The sequence below is a fragment of the Dromiciops gliroides genome, chromosome 5, assembly GCF_019393635.1.
Source record: "Dromiciops gliroides isolate mDroGli1 chromosome 5, mDroGli1.pri, whole genome shotgun sequence".
NCBI lineage: Eukaryota > Metazoa > Chordata > Mammalia > Microbiotheria > Microbiotheriidae > Dromiciops > Dromiciops gliroides.
Window position 1 is genome coordinate 14,247,895 of NC_057865.1, and position 14,618 is coordinate 14,262,512.

At 40.1% G+C, this 14,618-nt stretch overlaps 1 protein-coding gene across 3 annotated transcripts in view; it reads right to left on the reverse strand.

Annotated features, from left to right (window-relative positions):
- FAM126A (family with sequence similarity 126 member A) overlaps nt 1–14,618 on the reverse strand; it is a 102,576-nt gene that overhangs the window by 71,926 nt on the left and 16,032 nt on the right. The gene's annotated exons all lie outside the window — the stretch shown is intronic.

Here is a 14,618-nt window from a genome sequence, read left to right on the forward strand (position 1 = left end):
AGAAATGACGTCCATTTAGATAAAGGCACAGATAAGTCACAGAGTTCATTAATAGCAGAACTTGAACTAGGTAGGTTTTCTGACTTCCAGAGAAATGCTGTTTCCTCTAAGACATACTGCCTGCAACATTACTTTTTTTTTTTCAACTTTCCTTTTTGCCTTTATCCAGAATTTAACTGAATCTAGATTAAGCTGATTTAAAAAGATGAAAACAAAATATCTGAAGTTATTAAAGCATGCACAACTCAACAGCCAGAAGCTAACAGTTCTTTTTCCCAATCTGCTTTGAAATCTCTACATAAAATGAATATAGTATTTTTTAAGCAATTAAAGATGTTTAGCTCCAACATATTCATGTATTTCTGCTAGAGTTTTTAAGCACTCAAGTTTTTTGATTAAACTTCTGAAACTGCAGGACAAGTAACACTGCATGATGTTATTTCTAGAAATGCTAATCATTGACTTTAATATAAGAGGGAAAAATACCCCACATAGCAAAAGCTTTTTTTTTTTTTTCTGACTGCATTTTAACTGACATGATAGCTTTACAGAAGGAAAGTGACAGCGGCAACCTTTCATTTTTCTGCCACTCAGACGGTAAGGACAATTCTCAGTGTTTCAGTCACTTTCTGCCAGTAAAAATGGTCTTTAAATACAGTGGTCTGCATCGTAATTGTTTACCTGATCATAGGAATTAGAGCTAGAAGGAAACTTTAAGATCATCAATTTCTAACCCCATCAATTTTCAGGTTAAAAAAAGGGGTGGGGGGGTGGCCTAGTGATTTGCCTGAGGTCATTCAATGAGTATAAGTGGCAGAGCTGCCATTTAAACCAAGGTGCTGTGCCACAAAGTTCAGTTCTTTCAACTTCATTTTCTTCTCTTTTACCCATTTGAAAGCCTAAGAAATTTTCGTGACTTCCCTTTGCTCTAAGTCTTTCCTAGTTGTCCCCTCCTTTCCCAGCAGTTCAGAAATCTTTCCTACCATTCCCCTGAAAATATCCACAATCAGGGTGCCTAAGTCAGTGCTGGACAGCCAATCCCACCCTTTCCAGCTCATTGAGAACCAGAGCTCACTTGGGTCTCCTTTGAAAAGTTCACCCATACACCACTGCAGAAGAGCTCTACCAGGCTAAAGGTTACATGGCAAAGAGGGAAAGAATAATACACTGGAAGTCAGAAGGACTCAGATAAACCCTTCCAGTCAGGTGACTAGGGAAAAGGGACAAGAAAGATGGACAAATCCTCCTAAACAATTCTAGCCTTACTAATCATTAGTATGTTTTTCCTTTAAAGTAGTGAGTCCTCTCCTAAAATTTTTTCACTGATCTTTCAATATTTTCCTAGGATCCAATACCAACTTCTACTTTTTGTTATTGTTGTTGAGGCAATTGAGGTTAAGTGACTTGCCCAGGGTCACAAAGCTAGAAAGTTGTCAACTGTCTGAGGCCGGATTTGAACTCAGGTCCTCCTGAGTCCAGGGCTGGTGCTCTATCTATTGTGCCACCTACCTGCCCCCCTCCCAACTTCTATTCTTTTTTTTAAAGATGGAAGACCTTAGTCCTGACCCATTCTGGTTGTGCATATGTGTGTATGTGCAATTTTTACTATCTGTGTACTGCTTAGCCAACTCACGGAGTAGTGGACAAATCCATTCAATCTCCTTAGCACTCAAACATCAATGCTCACTTATATTTTAAAGCCATATTAAAATAACTAAATTATTAGATTGATATAAGACTGTAATAAAGTACTTCTCAAGACTTCCTGCCCTGCCTAATGTTCTAAAAGTCCACTATCAATATTTTACGAGGTGAACCATTCATTTGTCATGCTGCTCAATTCAATAACAGGCCTAAGTTGTTTACATTTTACCAAGGAACATAAACATTTATCTATCTACCACTTATAGCGGGAAACTCAAAAAGACAGCACAGACTTCAGCAATGAAATGGGATAAATGATAATAAACCCAGCTTCAAGCTAGACTGTCATTTTAATTTTAAAATTACCTTTTCTCTAACAGTAAAAGCTCCCAGGACCAGGCATATACATCATCCTCTCTGCAATCAAAGTCCAATGGAAACACGAGGCTGGATTCCCAAAGTTCCAAAAGCTTCTATATATAGGAGCTGGTTTTATTTGGAACTCAGACTCAAGCTTTCTAGAGAAATAATTCTGTGGTACTTGGGTTCCCAAACCAGCCCACTAAAGCCTATCTAACTCATAGCAGATACACACACTGCTGCACAGTTGGGTACAGAAATACACTTCACTCAACAGAAAGACAGGAAGCAAAGGGAAATTAGAAGGAAGGGAAATTAAGGAAGGGAATAATCCAAAGAAAAACAATACCTAAATTTATACAAAAATATTTATAGCTCTTTTTGAGATGGTAAAGAATGGGAATCTGAGGGGTTGTCCATAAATTGGGGAATAGCTAAAAAAATTATGATATATAAATGTGATAGAATACAATTGTGCTATAAGAAATGATGAAGGGGATGGTTTCAGAAAAATGAGATTTGTATGAACTGAAGCAAAGTGAAGAGAGTAGAACCAGAACAATTTATTCAATGACAAAAATATGGTAGAGAACAAACGACTTTGAAAGAATTAGGAAATCTGATAAGCATAATGACCAACCATGATTCTAGAGGACTAATCATAAAACATAGTACCTACATTCTCATCAAAAGATGAGGGGTTCAGAATGCTGAATGAGACGTTTAGGGAGATAAGAAGGAAGCCAGTGTGGACACTTGTTTTTGCTTATAACAGATTTTGGTTTTCTTTCATTTTCAATTAGAGTAGGATTGGGGGAGGGGAAAAGGTGGATTTTTTTTTTTTTTTAGTGAGGCAATTGGGGTTAAGTGACTTGCCCAGGGTCACACAGCTAGTAAGTGTTAAGTGTCTGAGGCCGGATTTGAACTCAGGTACTCCTGACTCCAGGGCCGGTGCTCTATCCACTGCGCCACCTAGCTGCCCCGAAAAAGGTGGATTTTTGCTAAATAAAAATATACAATTTCTAAAAAGAAAAAAAATGAGTTCAATTTTGGACATGTTAGACTTAAGGTGCCCAATGAGAAGTCTGCTAGCAGTTAGGTAAGTAGATTTGAGAATCATATGCAAGAAGATAACAACTGAATACGGAGAAGCTGATAAGATCACCAATTGAAATAGTATAGAGGGAGAAGGGGGCCCAGGACAGAGCCTTGGAAGACACCCATATTTAGTAGGCACAAACTAGGTGAAGATTCAGCAAAGGACATCGAGGAATGGTCAGATAGGGGAAGAAGCAAGCATGAGCAGTTTCATGAAAATCGAGAGACAAAAGGGAAACAAGGAGAAGAGGGTAATCAGCATTGTCAACAACTACAGAGAGGTCAAGGATGAGGACTGAGAAAAGGGCATTATATTTGGCAATTAAGAAATCAATGGCAACTCTAGAGAGAGCAGTTTCAGCTAAACCAGAACAGAAGCCAAACTGCAGAGTTAAGGGAATGAGAGGAAAACAAGTAAGAACTGATTATAGATGGCCTTCTCAAGGAATTTAGCTACACAAGGGGAGATATAGGATGACAGATACTTGGACTAGAAGGATCAAATAAAGGTATAGGACAGAAGAAACATGGGCATGTTTGCAGGCAATAAGGAAGCAGCCAGGAGGCAGAGAGAAGTTGAAGATTAATGAAAAAGTAGATATGATAAAGGGGACAATCTGCTGAAGGAGACAGGATGAAATGGGGTAAAATGTACATGCAGGGAGGTTTGCCTTGGCAAGAAGATGAGGTGAGAGAGGACCTAGTGGAGGAAAGTATTTTAGTAATATGAAATGAGGAGGAAAAGAGCATAAGCAGAAGATGCTTTCTCATACCTAGGCTGGATCGAAGGGTCCAACTGAAGAACCAGCCCACTTCCACCAAGAGCTAAGGCAGAGAGATGAGAGAGCACTTCAAAACAATCCACATTTATGAAGCCCCTACCTGTAGGCCAGGTCCTGGCCTGGTCACTCAGGCTACAGAAAGGGCTGAAATAACATTCCTTCTGACAGAAAGGATCTTCTGGCCCTCTCTTTGATTTGCTTCTATTTCCTCTAGGCGATAGTGACACAATTCTCAGCAGTGAAATTGACCAGAAGTACACACTGGTCCCCCAGGCTTTATCATTTCCCCAAACGCCTTTTCCTGGGTACTTCAGTCCCACACCAAAAGCTAGGAAAGAAAGCCTGACTATAAACACCACCTATCCATCACTTGGCAGATCATTGACCTTTTATTCATTCCTTCACAAACATGCTAGCACACATGTTTATTCTCTATTCAAATACAAAAAGGCTTTCAACAAGAAATTACAAGTGGCAATTTTCAGTACCAGTGTGGGACAAAGAAAGAAAGAAATATTAGGATATTTAGATTCCAATTAAGGTTTCCGCTAGGGTGAGTCACTCTTCTTCCAAAAAAGCAGACTCTTAAAGGGCTCAGATGTTCAAATAATACTGTCACACCCACATCTTGTAAAAAAAAAAAATAGAACGTGTATGGTGGTGGGGATGGGGGAGACACAGGGCATTAAATAAGTAAATCTAGTCAATGGCTTAACACAACTATGACCCCCAATTTATGAATATTTGAAAAAAATGAACACAAGAAGGGGAGGAAGAAGGGAGGGAGACTTAGGAAAGGTTTTCATATAGGAGGTAGCACCTAAGCTAAACGCTGAAAGAAGCTAGAGATTGTCAGAAAAAAGTAAGGAAAGAGTATATTTAAACAAGGGACAAAGACAGCCTGTGCAGTTCTCTATAATAGGGAATACCAAACATGGGCTACCTAGAAATTCCATGCACACAGATGAAAAAGTGTCAATCCTGGGGAAGCAGTAGTGGTCCAGTTTGACTAGAACACAGAGAAATGTGAAATAAGGCTGAAAAAAAGGCACATAGGATCTAAGGTGAAAGTTATAAGGGGAGCACAGGTATTATCAAGAACAATGCCCTCCTTTTACATGTAAGGGAACTGAGGCTGAGTCATTTAAGTGACTAGCCCAAGAGTCAGGACTTAAATTCAAATCCTTTGGTTTTAAACCCAGTACTCCTTCCCCGATAACATGCTGGTAGGTGAAATCTGCATTGTGAAGGGCCTTAAACTCCACACTAAGGAATCTGTACTTTATCCTAGAGGCAATGGGGAAGCACTGAAGGTTGTAAACAGGGGTGTCCATGACTGAAGATTTTGGCAGCTATGAATGAGCAAGATAAATTGGAGAAGGGAGTGACTGGAAGCAGGGAGACCAATGAAGAGGCTGATAGAATGGTCCAGCCAAGAAGTGAAATGAGCCAGAACTAAGACGGTGGCTTTTAGAGAGAAGGGAATTCATGGAACAAACAGAGGTAGAACCTGCATAACTCAGCACTTGATTGGATATTGAGGGATGAGGGAATGGGAAAAGTTAAGGATCATTCTGAGATTACACAAACCTAGATGGCTGAAAGGATGGTGGTAATTTGGGGAAATTTGGAAGAGGAGCATGAACCGAATTTTTGAAGTACTGAACTGAGATGCTTCTAAGGACTCTAGGAAAAGCTGTTCAGTAGGCAGTGTGCCTGCGGAACTGGAATTCAGGAAGTGAAACTAGGGCTGAATATAGATTTGGGGCTCACATTCCGAGAGATGGAAACAGGTGAGGTCACTGAGAGAAAAAAATGCGGTGGGGGTGGGGGAGCAGGAGCAGGAGAAAGGTATGAAAGGTCCAAAAGGTATGAAGGGAAACAGGAGAATACAGTGTTATGAAAGCCAAGAGAGAAGAGGATTCAGGAGGAATGGCAGCCAACAAGAGGACAAGTAGGATGAGGGCTGTGCAAACAGCGCTAGAAGCTTCAGAGGAGAAAGGGGACCAGAAGGGGAGGAGAAACAAATCAGAGAAGGCTTTATCTGGTGGGGGGGTGCTGAATAAAGCATTTAAGGATGGGGTGGCGATAGAGTACGAAGAAAGGCTAATGAGTGAGAAAGGCAGTCTAGGTGAAAAGCATTGTCCAAAAAAGAAAAGAAAACATTCCCAACACACTCCAGGAGAAATGGGTAAGGGAACAGTAGGGCAGAAGACGGGACGAGGGATTTGCAGTTCTCATGTAGGGAATCCCAAATGCCAGGCTGAAGAGTTCAGATTTTGTTTTGCAGGGAACGGGAAATGACTAAAGGTTTCTAAGCAGACTAAATGACCTAAACTAAAAGCTCTGATCATGGCAGTCTGATAGCAATGTATAGTATAAATTGGTATGGTAAAATTTTGAGCCAGTATCTCACTGGGAGACTAGATAGGAGGTTTTCATTTAGGCAAGCCCTAATAATGGTCGGAACTAGATGGATGGCTGGGGGAAAAGAAGCTGGTTCACAAGAACCAAAGCAGAAACAAAACAAAACAAAACAATATTCGATAAGATCTCACTGAACTGTTGACTAAGATATGTGCCAGAGGAGGGGGTACTCAAATGCAGAAAATGATCTGTTAAAGATAACATCATGGGGCAGCTAGGTGGCACTGTGGATAAAGCACCAGCCCTGCATTCAGGAGTACCTGAGTTCAAATCTGGCTTCGGACACTTGACACTTACTAGCTGGGTGACCTTGGGCAAGTCACTTAACCCCCCCAGCCCCGCAAAAAAAAAAAAAAAAGATAACATTATTTTCAACTAACTTGAAGAAAGCTGATTTGATTTAGTAAAAAGTCCAAATTGAGAACAATGATGAAAGGAATGTATTTTTTTATTATTTTCAAGCATTTAAAGCAATTTTTAAAAGAGCATGTAAAATAATTTGTAATTAACAAAAATAACTAGTGAAAGAAGGAGGTACTGGGGAGCAGTGGGGAAAGCATAAGACGGCTGGACAGAAAACTTGGGTTCAAATCTTGTCTCTGACACTTAGAAGCCGGGCGGCCATAAGTGAGTCACTCAGCCACTTGGAGTCTGTTTCATTATCTGAAAAGTGTGGATAATAATGCTAATGGTATTTGCCTCACAGGAATATGGCAAACTCCAATGAGAAAATGTATGAAAAATGCTTTGTAAACCTAAAAGTGCTATTAAAAAATCAGTTGTTATTCTCTTAGACTGTTTTAATGAATATACATAAGTTAACTTGTAATTACCAGAGTAATTTTTTATACATTAACAAATGCTTCCAGAGTGCAAACATATATAGATAAATATAGTCTTTGAAGGGTTGGAAGCATTTTTCCAACATTTTGTTTATAATATTAATTTGTGTTATCTTTAGAGTATTCATATTCTTTTCACATTTTTACCTTTTGTTTCTCTTCTGGCAAAACTTCCTCTACTTCAGTATTTTGTGTTTCAAATTTATTTTTTCTCTCTTAAAGGGACTACCTCTTTGGATAGATTTTTCCATCATGTATTCAATTTTTCCTACTCTGCTATTTATATTTTTTAACCCTTGCATTGAAAGCTTTGTTTTCTGTCCTAGATTCATCCTGAATATCTTCTTCTAAGATATGTATTTCTCTTTTGAATCTTTGTGATGTTTCTTCCTATTGTTCCATGATTTATGAGGTTGTCCACAGAATTCTCTTTCAAGTAATATTAGTTCTTTTTCCTTTACAGTATAATAGTTGTTCAATGGGCTTTGGGGCATTTTTTTAAAGTTCTCATTAGGTAGGAAGGAAGGAAGGAAAGAAGGAAGAAAGGAAGAGAAGGAAGAAAGGAAGAGAGGGAAGGATGAGGAAGGGAAGGAAGGAGAAGATATGCATTTATTAAACACCTACTATGTGTCAGGTACTGTGCTAAGTACTTTACAAATATCTCATTTGATCTTTACAACACTGCTGTGAAGTAGGTGCTATTATGATATCCATTTTACAATTGAGGAAACTGAGGCAGACAGAGTTTTAATTGACTTGCCAGAGTGACACAGCTAGTAAGTGTTAGAAGCTGGGTAAGAACTCAGGTTTTCCTCACTTCAGGCCCAGAACTCTAAACATTGTGATACCCAGCTTCCAATCCTCTTGACTGGTTTATTTGCTTGTAGGCTATATTTGTATTCAGACTCTCTGTCTTATATACTTGGGGTTACAACTTTGTCCCCTGACACTGGCCTCTGGGGATCCTCCTCAGTCTTCGATCTCTCGAGCTTCATTAGCTGCACAGACTCCTAGTTCTGGGCTGCTGCTATGCTGGAAAATATGGAGAATGACCAGTATGGGTGCCTGCCCCAAGTAACCTCTGCAAGCAGAAGGCTGGTCCCACCTGGATTTTCAGTCCTTTTCCCCGAGGCCCAGTTTTCTGCTGTCTTCTAAACTATAGCTCTGCATACCATGAGCAGCAAGTCTTCTGTCCTACCCAAGTTTTCTATCCACCTTCCTTCTTTTCATCAAATGGTGGGGCAGAAGCAGCATCTAACAACCTCTCTACAGGCTTGGGGGAGTTGGTTTGACCAAAACCACTGCTGTGGAGCGTCTGCACAGCCAGACCCGAAGTCACACATCTGAAGGCTTGCTTGAATTCACTGCAGTACCCTGGGTGAATCAGTTGAGGCTGGGAATATTAATTATTAAAATGTTCTGGCATTCATTCATAAGGTTTTTACCCTGGTGGTGGTGGGAGTGGTGCTACAGAGCAGAGAGTTCTATCTTCTTATCTTGTGGATTCAGCTGTAATTGTTCTAAAGGTGACACATAAGTCCTTGCTTTTGAGGTTGGAGAAGGTGGTAGAAAGCTAGTATTCAACCATCAAGCTGGCCATATGCTCTACATTATCTTTAAAGAAAGGATTTGTATAGCTTCTGGCTCAGGGCCTTTGTGAATTCCAGAGAGATAGCAATAATATGGTGACAGCTTTTCTGATCTTCAATCCCCACAACTGTAAAATGATAACTTAATACTTCATAAAACTCCAAGTGCCCGCAGAGCTATTATCCCAAATTCTTGTTTTGTGACTGTTATTGTTCAACCGCTTTCAGCTATGACCCCATTTGGGGTTTTCTTGGCCAAGATACAGGAGTGGTTTTCCATTTCCTCTCCAGATCATTTGACAGATGAGGAAATTGAAGCAAACAGGGTGAAGTGACTTGCCCAGGGTCACACAGCTAGTAAGTGAATGAAACCGGATTGAACTCTGGAAGATGAGTCTTCTTGACTCCAGGCTTGAACTCTATCCACAGTGCCACCTGGCCATACAATTCCTGTTTATCAGAATACAAATTAGCTGGAGCTTATACTAGTATCTATTAATTAATTCATCATGTTGCACAAACCTGTTCTTGGCTTCAAATCTACTTTTGCCTTCCTCCTTCTCAGCTGGGAGGTGCTGGCAGACCTCTTACAGCTGGTTTTAAAACTCTTTTTTGAAAACCCCTTTGATCAAAGAAGGTGACCATCTGCTGACCAAAACTCTCAGCTAATGCCTGAGATAAGTTTTACCTGGACTCTTCTTTCTCTGCTCTCCTATTCTTGTGCAGCGTGGCCCAGAAAATGTGCAAAGACAACAACTAACTTTTGTCAATGGAACCATCTTAAATAGGAAGAGGAGGGTGCTGGTTTAATTACTTTGAGTCAGGGGAAACTGGGCTTGAAATCCCCCTTCTGGGGCACCTAGGTGGAGCAGTGGATAAAGCACCAGCCTTGGATTCAGGAGGACCTGAGTTCAAATCCGACCTCAGACACTTGACACTTAATAGCTGTGTGATCCTGGGCAAGTCACTTAACCCTCACTGCCTTGTCCCAAAATTAAAAACAAACAAAAAAATCCCCCTTCTGAAGTTTATTAACTAGATGACTCTGGGCAAGTCACTTACCTTCTCTCAGGCTGTTTCCTCATCTAGAAAATAGGGATAATCAGACTTTCATTACCTACCTCCCAGAGTTGTTATGAGGAAAGTGTTCTGCAAGCTCTAGACCAGAAAACTTAGCCACCAGAGGAATCTATGAACCATTTTGTCGGCTGAGTATTTATTCCCTAACTGTATATTTTGTATAAATCTACATTTATATTTACAATAAACTCTTGCTTACTCAAGATAATTCACCCCCACCACCGTGCCTCAGGTGGGTATCACAAAAGGTCATCACAAAAGGTCATCACAAATATGATATTGAAGACAGCACCTGAAATGAGCCTTGAAGGAAACTAGGTGGTCTAGAAGTGAGGCCCTAACACCCTGTGCTGTCATCTCTAGTTTGGGGAAAACTTGGGCTCAGGCTACCTGGGTACTTCATCTCAACCACTAGTCTGTTGGCAATGGGAAACCACTGAAGGTTTCCAAGCAAATCAATCTTCCAAAAGCAAAGGTCTGATCATCTACATTAGTGTGGTGACACTGGAGATGGGATGAGAAGAGTCTGTCTCCCTCTAGGTGAGGAGACCTAATGAGGCTGGAGTTCCTGTTAAAAAACCCCAACACTGATGCAGAAAAAGCCAGCCCCATTCATGAGGTTCAAGAACGAATCCCAAGGGTTTTCTCTCCGTTTCCTTCCACCCTCTCCAGCACTCATGACAACACAAACACTGAGTTTTTGCCTTTTGGGTTAAGTGGGGGTGGGATGTCTGGTTAGGAACCAGACAACTCCTGAAGGAGAGAAGGAAGAGAAGAGGGAAATCCAAAGCAGTAGCAGGAAGGAAGCAAAAACTCCTACAACCACTGGCCATTTAAACTGGGAAGTCAGGTCACGCCTCCATGCCAGTTCTTAAAATAATGAGACTACAAAAGAAACACTTGATGAGAGGATCCTGTTCTCTGGATTTCTGGTCCAACAGTCTTTCTGCTTTGACCCACAAGCTCCACAATAGTCCCAGAGATGTAACTGTTGAGATAACACTGAATCTGTACTCACCCGACAATAAACCCCAAAGGCTGGTTTTTTTATAAACTCCTGCTTTGTGTATCATATGTCCCTTAGTCCACTAAAATAAACAAATGAATTTAAAACTCCAGTTATTTGAGCTTTTCAGTGATTTTTTTGTAGATAAAAACAAGGTACAAATCATTCTCATCTAGTTGATGTTAAAGCAGATGAGGACCTAAACCAGCCAATGTATAACAAATCCCAAATAGATTCTCAAAAATAATGCCTATGGTTGGGAAGATTAAATCAGTGTCTCTTCCAGTCAAAATGGCAAAATGGAGAGGAACAGAATAGTCCAATTCTCACACAGATTCCAGAAAAGATCAAATAAAAAAGGGCCAGACTGAATCATGATGAAGATACAATAGTAAATACCTCCACCTGGCCCAGGTGGGCAAATGGTGCTGCCCAGAAGCTTTTGAGCATTACCTCAGGGCCCAGCCACATGAACTAGGGGTCGGGCAGCACGACCCTTGGAGGCCTTTTAGTTCCAACCAGGAAGTCGAAGGGAAGTTAAGTACCCACAGAGGTCTGGGCCTAGGAGGGGTGACATAAGCCCCCCAAACTGCCAAGTTCCTCAGACCCTACCTAGAGGGTAGTAATCAGTCTCCCAACAATAAGGGCTATAAAAGTCTGCAGCAAGCTGACAGGAGCTACCTCCAATGGTCCAGAAGATGGCCTTGATCCGTGTATATACCCCTAGGGCATTAGTAAGCCTGAGGCCTAGCAGCAGTCACCTGCAGAAAGGAGGACTACAGGCAGGACCCAATATATTTGGGGAACAAAAACGGGCCTACCATCCCATCCAAGTGTGCAGAAGCACTCAGAACCCGGCCCTGGCCAAAGAAAAGAAAAAAAGTACCAATTCAGGTAGGAAAGTCAGAAATGCAAATAAACAGAAGACACTAAATTGTATGGATTCAGAGACATTCAAGACAGAAGGATAGGGAAAGAGAGTAACTCCACTGTGATTATGGGCAGAGCCTCAAATAAAAGAATAATTTGGCCACAGGTCTATTAGAATTGCTTGGAGACAGAAAATGAAAAATAAAAAGCTATTATGAATTAAATGAGAACACTACAGGAAAGAATTGGAAGGAAAATAAACAACTTAGTACAGGAGATAACCTTCAAAAAAGCCCAACTAAACATTAAGATAGAAGTTTTGAATATCAAAGAAAAGATTAACATAATTCAAGGCCAAAACATCATTGAATTAATACATAAAAACTAGAAGCTGATTTTTTTTAAGGAAAAACAACTATTAAGAGATAAAGACAATCTGATTTTTTTAAAAGAGAGAGGAAACCAAAGCCACTAAGAAAAAAATGAAAGCAGAATTCACAACAAGGATTAAATAAAGAAAATTATCAGGAATTACTTTACTCAATTATATGCCAACAGAATGGATAACTTAGATGAAATGGATGAATACTCTCATCAAATAACCAGATTTACAGACCAAGAAATAAAAAAATTTAATAACTTAATTTCATAAAAAGAAAATGAGTAAACCATAAATGAATTCCCAAAGAAAAAAGTTCCAGAACCAGGCGGTTTTACAAGTGAATTCTACCAAATATTAGTGTATAATGAACTCCAATGTTACATCAACTGCAAGCAAAAATAGGAAAAGATGGAATGCTTTTAAATTCTGTGTCATGAATATGGTCTTGATAACTAAATCCAGGGAGAGATAAAGCAGAGAAAGAAAGCCATAGACCAATATCCCTAAAGCATATTAGTACAGAAATATCAAGTAAATTACTAGCACATAGATTCCAATAACATATATTTTTTTCTTTTTCCTTTCTTTCTTTCTTTTTTTTTTTTTTTGCAGGGCAATGAGGGTTAAGTGACTTGCCCAGGGTCACACAGCTAGTAAGTGTCAAGTGTCTGAGGTTGGATTTGAACTTAGGTCCTCCTGAATCCAGGGCTGGTGCTTTACCCACTGTACCACCTAACTGCCCTACAATAACATATTTAAAAGATAATATGCTATAACCAGGTTGTATTTATATCAGGAATGAAAAATTATTTCAAAATAAGGACAACTATAAATAGAATGAACATATGAATAACAATAACAAATGATTTTTATCAACATAATCAATAGATGCTGAAAAAGTTTTTGTCAAAATACAATACCCATGGGGGCAGCTAGGTGGCACAGTGGATAAATCACTGGCAATGGATTCAGGAGGACCCGAGTTCAACTCCAGGCTCAGACACTTGACACTTACTAGCTGTATGACCTTGGGCAAGTCACTTAATCCTCATTGTTCCGCCAAAAAAATAAATTAATTTTAAAAATACAATACCCATTTCTGTTTTTAAAAAATTACAAAGGGGGACAGCTAGGTGATGCAGTAGATAAAGCACCAGCCCTGGATTCAGGAGGCCTGAGTTCAAATCCGGCCTCAGACACTTGACACTTACTAGCTGTGTGACCCTGGGCAAGTCACTTAACCCTCATTGCACCACCCCCCAAAAAATTGCAAAGCATATAAATAAATGAACCTTTCTTATATAGTATCTATCAAAACCTGGGCTTAACATTATATGTAACAGAAAAAGGCTAGAGGCTCTTCCAACACTGGGATAAAAAGATGTCTACTATCACCTCGAGGATTTGTCATAATGTTAGTAATGCTAGATAACTAACAATAATGCAATAAAACGAGAAAAAAAATTGCAGGAAGAAATATGGTCAAAGAGGAAACAAAGCTATCACTTTTTGTAGATTCCTTTCTAGAGAACACCACAAAAACTGACCTCAGCACTCCAAGCTTCTTAGATCACAGTTGCTGGTCTCTAATTCCTGGTATGACTTGAACAATCTGTCACAATTTAGCTTGGAGACCCTTTTGCTATTGCTTCCATTGGGGTGTTAATAACACTGCAGATTACCCCACAGCCACATGCCTCACTTAACTTAAGCATGCCAAGTCTATGATATTAGTGATCTAGAAGCTGAGTAGGTTTGCCTTCTATGAGAGACCAAGAGTAAGCAGGCTCTGAAAGTCATTAAAAACAACAACACAAAAAAACCAAGAACTCATCCAGGACAAGGGGAAGAAAGAGGAGCTCAGTAATATTCTGGGGCATGGGGAGGGGGAGAGGAAGGAGCCATGGAATTTGGGACTCAAAACTTTAAATAAAAACGTTTAAGAAAAAAAAGAAAAAGAAATGGCTTTCAGAGTGAGGGCAAGCCTTCTCCCGGAGGCAAAAAATACCTGAAATATTCTGACAGGCTTTCCATAACACCCACCAAAAGAAAGTTGCTAACAGACAAATCAGGAAGCTCTAGAGGATGGTATTAGACAAACTACTTGATGAAGGTTATTAGCCAAGACTTGACCTACAATGAGTCAATCCTGACTAATCAGTTCCTGGAAGACCTGGATGAGAAATACCCTTTGGGACACCTGCCTGAGTCAAGGCCTCAATCACTTGCCTGGGCTGATCCAACAATGTCTGTGAACCAAAGATCATTTTTCCTCATGTCCAGGCTTATTCAATTCTTTTATTCCCATGGCCAACCTACCAACCTCACTAACCCATTCTAATTTACAAGAAGAACTAACTCTAGTTGACCCTCCCCTATCCTCAAGAATAGGTTCATCAGGGACAGCTAGGTGGCGCAGTGAATAAAGCACCAGCCCTGGATTCAGGAGGACCTGAGTTCAAATTTGGCCTCAGACACTTAACACTAGCTGTGTGACCCTAGGCAAGTCACTTAACCCCAATTGCCTCACTATAAAAA